Source organism: Protopterus annectens, chromosome 1.part1, assembly GCF_019279795.1.
Source record: "Protopterus annectens isolate FY-2018-M chromosome 1.part1, PAN1.0, whole genome shotgun sequence".
Lineage (NCBI taxonomy): Eukaryota > Metazoa > Chordata > Ceratodontiformes > Protopteridae > Protopterus > Protopterus annectens.
In genome coordinates, this window is record NC_056726.1 from 1933903710 (window position 1) to 1933911834 (window position 8125).

Below are 8125 nucleotides of genomic sequence, written 5' to 3' on the forward strand. Positions count from 1 at the left end.
ATAGTCACATACAAAAGGTATGTCCATATTTCGCATACCAAATGTGATAGGAAATAGCATACACATGTAAACAAAACAGCAGGAGCATATAAACAGCTATAACAATCAGGACACATGTAGGCCGAAAGGAACAGTATGATCCATACCGTCGACTAAGATTACCACCTGTCCCACTTTGCGAGCGACAGTCCCTCTGTGGGCAGATGTGTCCCGAGACAAACATTCAAAAATGGCAAATGTCCAGAGAATATAGGACATAATTTTTCTGTAGATGTCATGTAACAGTTGCATTAAACATATTTCACTGAACGTATATTACATAAATGTCATCAGAAACAGAATAAGACACCAAAATGCTACAAGAATAAGCTGAGATATAGGCAAGAATTGCAAGTTCTATCTGCCGAACTGACTGTGGGTATGTGTCACAGTAAAATATGCTGTGTTCACCGCAAAAGTCACACTGTGGCCAACTGAAAAGGTAGAAACACAACCGTCGACTGTGGGGAGGCATTGTCCACAACAGTCGGACATGTGTAAGGAATAGCTTGGACATAGGAAAAGGTGCCATACTACCAATGAGTACAACAGGCTGGCAAAATCCAAAAGTCAGCTGTATAATCTGAATGTGTATGTAACACAGTCAAACGGGTAGTACCTGGATATACCAACCAAGTAATGAAAGTGAAGTATGGGCGTGTACCTATGTGCGTGAGGTATAGCATGTGGAAAGCAAACATGGCTGGGTAGTCCACACAACCATAAAGGTACCCGACACATGTAGGGTAGTCAATGTGTTACTCTGGCCATGTCATGGGCCAACAAACAAAGTAGTGCTCTATGGGGTGTGATGAATTCGCGTGTGAGGGGTGGGTGGTTAATGGTAAAATCCTCAAAGGCGATACTGTGTCGTATGCAGAAAAGGTGAACTGGAGGTGTACGAGGGGGCAGAGGGTGAAGTGGAAAGAAACACAACCACATGTAGAAACAGCTGCAAGACAAGCAGACAGGCCATAGCGTAGAACACAATGCCACAAACATATGAATATGGAAATGTGCGAGACAAATGTATAGATATGTCACCATCACATACCCACAGATGGGTCCTGATGGAACTGGCCATAACAAATGCAACACACATGGATGCATAATGGCCTATCCAGCATACCCTCCACACCACACAACCTGCCTCCATACCAGAACGTCCACCAAATCCAGCCATACTTGGTCCACTGGTTTGTTGCAGTCACAGCTACACACAGTGACCCCTATGCATATGTAGTAGGTATTGTCACCCTAGGCAGTGTCAGGATTGCAAACCATGTATCCTCTGCATGTAAAACACCCTGCATGTTTTCGTAAAGCCACAAATATCTTCGTTATCTGACTTGTTTTGGTCCTGTCCGATTATTGTGATATCCCTCATGGGATAGCCAACGTGCGTAAATAGTAGAATGGGTATGATGACATGATGTCCAATCCTGTAGATATCTGGACAAAATCCAGAACATGCAGTGGAGGTCCATGACACTGTCCAGCCCTAAGTGGGCATGCATAACCTACTACCCAGGATAAATCACCTTCCAGTGACGCACGTGTCCAGACACGAATAGGAGGGAGAATATAATGCACACATTTGCATAGTGGCAAGCAACATGAGGGTGAGGAAGACACTGACGTAAACAGGTCAACCCTGATCAAGTGTGAGGGACACTGACTGTGTGCAGGCATGACCGATCATACCTGTCAACCTGTGTGAGCAAGATATCTGGACAGAGCCGTGAATACAAGTGAGACAAAGGTCCAAAAACAGAGACAATTTGTAAAGATAGCTCTTAGAAACATAGAAATATGATAGAATAACAGTTTGCACATTGGCATTAATGTCCGGAGTATGAAGTCTGAAACCCAACTGTCTGTCAGCACGTTCCGACTGCAGTCTTTAATGCTGAGCTACTGCTGTGCCTGAACACAACAGCATATTATTGAGGTCCGTACCATACCACTCAACTGTCCAGATATTCGCAGAATGACTAGGGTTACCACCTGTCCCACTTTGCGAGCAACAGTGCCTCTTTAGGCAGTTGTGTCCTGTGATAAAAATCAAGACATAGCAAATGTCCTGAGATTTTAGGAAAAAATTATTTCCTAAGTTTCTTTAATAGTTGCATAAATCAGTTATTTTATATATGAAACTTCTATATGTTATGTGAAGTAGCATAAGCAATTCAAATGTTACTAGAATAAGCTATTATTTGTGCAAAAAAGGTAAAGTTCTGTACTATACACGGCTGCAGTATGTTTTGTCCTGGAAAATCTGACATTTCTACAGAACATGTCCCACTTTGGGCATTTGAAAAGGTGGCAACCCTAAGAATGACCAGAGGTTTGCCTCATATTGTTGTTGTGTGCCTCCGACAATCTGCACCAGTGTGGTAAATAGCTGAGGATTGACGTCAGTAAATAATGAGAAATATCCTGAGTTTAAGACTCCACATCCTTCAGAAAAGTCATGCTAATGCAAAACCTAGTATTCTATCAACATTCTAAGCTTGTAAGAGCAATCATTAAAATGTGTCCCTAATTGTCCCCCCCATTGTGTAGGTTTTGCACAGTTTTGGTGCTTTTGGTTGAGAGGTATGGTCCATACATATTTACAGTAACAACCCTTCACATTTGTGTAATGTGCAGCTGCATACCTGTAGTCACTTCATGTCCAAAATAATAATCCCCGTATGACTGTGTACAGGTAATAGTCAAATGTGAATGGGAACACCCCTCACTGTGGAGTATGGACTGTAACAACCCCACCCATAATATGCATTGCCAACAGAATAAGCTGCTGACAGGTGCCCAGACACCTGTGTCTATAAACACAGGTAAAACTTCATAATAGTGAGAAACTCCCTATCCATATGTTCGTCTGACATTTGAACTCGGCCAGGGAAGTTCCGTTCACCAGGTGGACAAGCCTAAACCCAGATCACTACATAAACACCCTGACAATCAAAAACCTGTATGTGCCTGGACTATATGCCTTGGTGTTCTGCATATCCTCGGAGTGATTAACAATGCAGCTGGGGTCCACAGCAGTAGGCAATAGGGAATGTGTAATATGTAGTACCGCGTTTTTCCCAGCAGGAGAATGGATGCCTGTGTTGTAGGTGAAGCGGAGAGGCGTACGTAAATGTAGCTAAGTACTATGGGTATGCATATCAATGAGGTAGAACACCAATAGAATAGTGGTTCCGGCATCCAGCCAACGTGAATGCAGTCCCGGTTGACCTACGACCACTGCACATATAACTTGAAAGTGTAATGAATGCGTTCGTGCTGTACACTCATTTAAATATGTAAAGGTGAACGTGTGTTTCGCAGCAGTCCATAAACCGGAATACAGATATGTAACTGTTATGGTCAGAATTATGAAAGTTCATGTAAGCACAAATATCTGTGAAACATATGTAACCCACAATAAGGATATGCAAGTGTGCCTGCCCGTGTGTAATCCGCTCATAGCATAGCAAATGAATGCTGTTTTCTCCACAGTCTATGTACATGGCTCATACCTGTTAAAGTAAAGTATGAAACCGGACACAGCCATGAAAACAACTGGTACAAATAGGGACAATCCCCAGATATTGCCCTAACAAATATAGAAAGTGGATAGAATAACAGGTGTGTCACTAGCATGGATTTTCTGAAGGGTATGAAGTCGTAACCTGAAATGTTTGTCATTATTTACCAACGTCGGTCTTTAATGATATGCCACTAAATTGTCAGATAGACACAAGGTTATGAAAAACGGACCAAAGGTAAGAGGCAAACAGCTGTACATGCAGCGAAAATATGTACAGTTGAAAGGTATGATATGGATATATATATATATATATATATATATATATATATATATATATATATATATGTGGGTTCACTTCAGTTCACTGAACTTTCAATTCACTGACTTTCATTTCACTGACACCATTTCACTGAAATTCATTTCACTGAAACTTCATTTCACTTGAAGTTCATTTCACTGACAACTACTATTAGCAATAAAATGGAATATTCCCCCTTCCTCACTGTAGTGCGACCCTGGAGTTAGAATATATAGTTAGGGGGTGGGGGCAAAGCCCCACATCGGGGGGGTGTTGGGGGTGCAGCCCCCCACTTCATTTCATATGATATTCTTACGTTTTGATATAATATTGCTTAGTAACAGAAAAGTAAGTGGGGCTGCGCCACCCCGATGTGGGGCTCTGCCCCCACACCCCTCCTAACTATATATTCTAACTCCAGAGTCGCACTACAGTGGGGAAGGGGGAATATTCCATTTTATTGCTAATAGTAGTTGTCAGTGAAATGAACTTTCAGTGAAATGAAGTTTCAGTGAAATGAATTTCAGTGAAATGGTGTCAGTGATGAGGAATGTACAGACATATGTATACATGTACATATATATATATATATATATATATATATATATATATATATCTATATATATATATATATATATATATATATATATATATATATATATATATATACACACACGATACATGAATAGATATATACACAACAAACATATGTCTCTGTACATACAACACATGTTCATAAATAGGTCACGGTATAGCTATTATGGATAGACAGACAGACATGCATGAAAGGAGAATACACCGCTGCTTTCCAAACCATTGCCCAGAAAGTACCAGTGTGACAGGACCTGCAAGTTCTACATGTTAAACATGAATATAGGTGTCCTTTGCAGGACCCCAAAAATTGATCCCGTACGAAGTGCGAACCATCATCGATGCAAAAGACGTGACAACTGCAACTACAATATAGCTGTACATGCAACAGTAGCAGGTGCAAGGGTAATAACACATGGGTCGATAGAATGTATGAAGTACGACCTGATATCCGGAGAGTGGGGAGTGCTCAGAAGTGTCCTCACACTTTATTATTGCTCACATTAAACATGTCTAATGGGTACTATGGAGGGGTGTCAGGTATGGGAATCATGGGTATGCAGAAATGGGCCTAGGTGTTGGTTGGCACAGATCTATTAGATATGCCCCATGGGAGTGATCAATATACCTATGTGGGTATAGCACACGCCTATATTCTCCAAAAAGGTGCAACCCATCTACTGGATATTGTGTAAACCACTGGGGGAAGATGTAGGGACCTATATCAGTGTCATGTAGGTGATTATCATGGCTGAACATGCGTACGACCAAGATGGTAACCATACCTGCCAAACGGTCAGAATAAGACAGCTGGACTAAGGCATAGTACATGAAATACTAATAGGGACTATATTAAATATACCCCAGACAAAGTCAGAACATTGATAGAATAATGGTGTAGTCAGGAATACGAATGTTATGAGAGTTAGTAATCATGAAATAGAAATGTCAGTCATTATTACCTAACCGCACAGTCCATCATGCCTTGCCAGCAATCTACCAGAAAGGCACATTATTATGATAAATGTAACAGAATCATAGGTCAAAGCATGGGGCATTTACCCATAATGTGTACAGGTGAGAGGTATGAAGGTAATCCGTCCTAAATAAATATACAGAACTAGTGATACTAGGTGGACAGGTGAGAAAAAAGATGTCAGGACAAATGACAAAACATGTACAAGTCAAAAGCATGTATTTCCACAAATGTGAATGACAATGTATGCCCTGTGAAAGTCAATGTGGAAGGTTAATAGACTCAAAAGACATGTGACACTCAGGGTGTCATGCAGTGTCACCAATACAGTGTCCAGTCCCCCATACTCGTACGTGAGCTCTGCCACTGACGGAAAGCGCAAATACCGGCATACACATAAGGTACATGATAGAATAATTAGTGTGGATAAGCACCTGTTGGCCTGTGTGAGGAATATAACCCTCTGGGTGGGTGTGTCCTGCAATAGGAATGTAATGGCATCTGGCCTGTGATGGTGCCATATATTGTGTGTATTGGTGTAAGAAAATTGATATCCTGTATCAGAAACATACCTCGCAACTGTACAGAGTCTCACAGAATGTGCAGATGTATGCCTCATATGTTTGGTGTGTTCCTCTTACAATCTGTACCTGTCTGGCAAATACCTGAGAACTGACATCATTAAATAATGACAAACATTTAAGTTTAAGACCCCAAATCCCTCAGAAAAGTCATACTAATGCAAAACCTATTATACTGTCAACTATCTACGTTTGTAAGAGCAATATTTAAAATCTTCCCCTATTTGTCCCCACATCATGTTAGGCTTTGTACAGATGTTTTGCTCTAGGAGGTTGAGAGGTATGATCAGAAACAGATACATGTCTGAGGAAACAGTATTATCGACCGCAACATAACTCAGAAGGTATGAAAAGCGCTGCAGTAGGAAGTTCAGTATTGGCCGCAGGTATGTGCTGACATGTCAAATGACACAGCAGTCTACATGAAGTACCTATAGGGATGTCACCTTTACCAATGATGACAGTGGGACATACCCACAGCCATGCATACACCACAAATAGACATAGCACACAGCAAAGCCTAGGCCATGATACACAAAGCCTCCAGTGTGTATGGATTGAGTGATAGTACAGCAAGGAAAGATGACTGCCAGGCTATTCAGCAACGCCCGTAGGGGCGTGCAAGACCACCCGTAACATGAACATTGCACGGACAATGTTGAGATTTGCAACATACCCCATTTGTATGTGAAAGCTATGCAAATGATGTAATTACACGATACATGAAACAGTAAGCTGTCCGTGCAAGAGCAGAGTTATGTGCAGAAATGTACCCGGATGTTAGGCGACTAACATTCTGCACATTGCTAAACAGAGGAATGACAGCTGCAAATGCAGCATGAATACAGTCGAAGAAGCATGCCAATGTCCAAGTCCAAAGCCAGTGGCAGCTTTGTCCATTGGATATCAATAAAACAGTAGTTGTCATCCCCTGATCGCTGGTGTGGAAGCGTAGCACAGCACCACGAGAACGTGCTGTGCTCCAAAACAAGTCAAATATGTATAATATACATACAAAATGTAGGTTTAGTTAGATGATAGTACGCCATGCAGATGAATGGCAAGCTGGAGACAACACGGCTACTGCGTATTGGTTCTTATGTGTGGAAGCGCTCTGTCAGAGATGTAACGAAGCATTTGTAGGCAATGTGATGCAAGTGAGGCTGAGGATAGTGAATCACAACATGTCATGCCATATGGGCCAAGCCTCTACAGTGTAGTGTAGGTTAAGGAGACCTTTAGAGTAGAAGATAGGTGACAATATGAGTGTGTATGTATAAAACACTGTAACTTCACCGGAGCAGTGTCATATGTTTGCTGTCAGTACTCAGTGGAAGAGGCGTGTTATGAGCTATCCTAGGGAACGTCAGGAGACTGACGGTGTACGCCATGGATACCACCAATGTGACCTGCAAACCTGCCCACAGTGTGTCTGCGCCCGTGCGCACCAGTAAGCCCGAGTAAGCATGTGTGCACATGTGTTAGCCCATGTGCTCGTGTGGAAGAACGAGTAAGCTAGTGTACGAATGGTGAAGGCCGTGTAATGTTGTGTATGCATTTGTAAGCATGTATACATGTGTACTACACACACCACACACGTACTGTACACTCAGACACACATGCTGCCAATACTACACACATCAGTGAAATGGCACATGGATGGAGAATACATCAGCAAAATTAACAGTGTGTAAACTATGCTGCAGTGATGGTCATAGCTGCAATGCATCATGCCTGCTGATATACACCTGGAAGTAACACACTGTGTGTTAACAGCATGCTAACATCAATACAGTGGAATAAAGCCACCGTGTGCATCAGCACCAGGTTAGTCTGTTCCTGCATCAATGTTACACATCACAGGTGGTGGCACAGGTGACTTCATATGCACAGGGTGTGGTGTTACATTTCTAGAGCTGTCATTGAGCCATTCAATGTAAACATAGGTGTGTGTGTGTGTGAGGGACAACAGTTATTGCATGGCCCAATGGTGATGCAATGAGTTTGTGTATGTGATAGCCATAGCTGTTTGTGGTAAGTGTGTGTGTGGTAAGTGTGTGTGTGTCTGCATATACACAGGTACAGCCCCCTTTATGTAG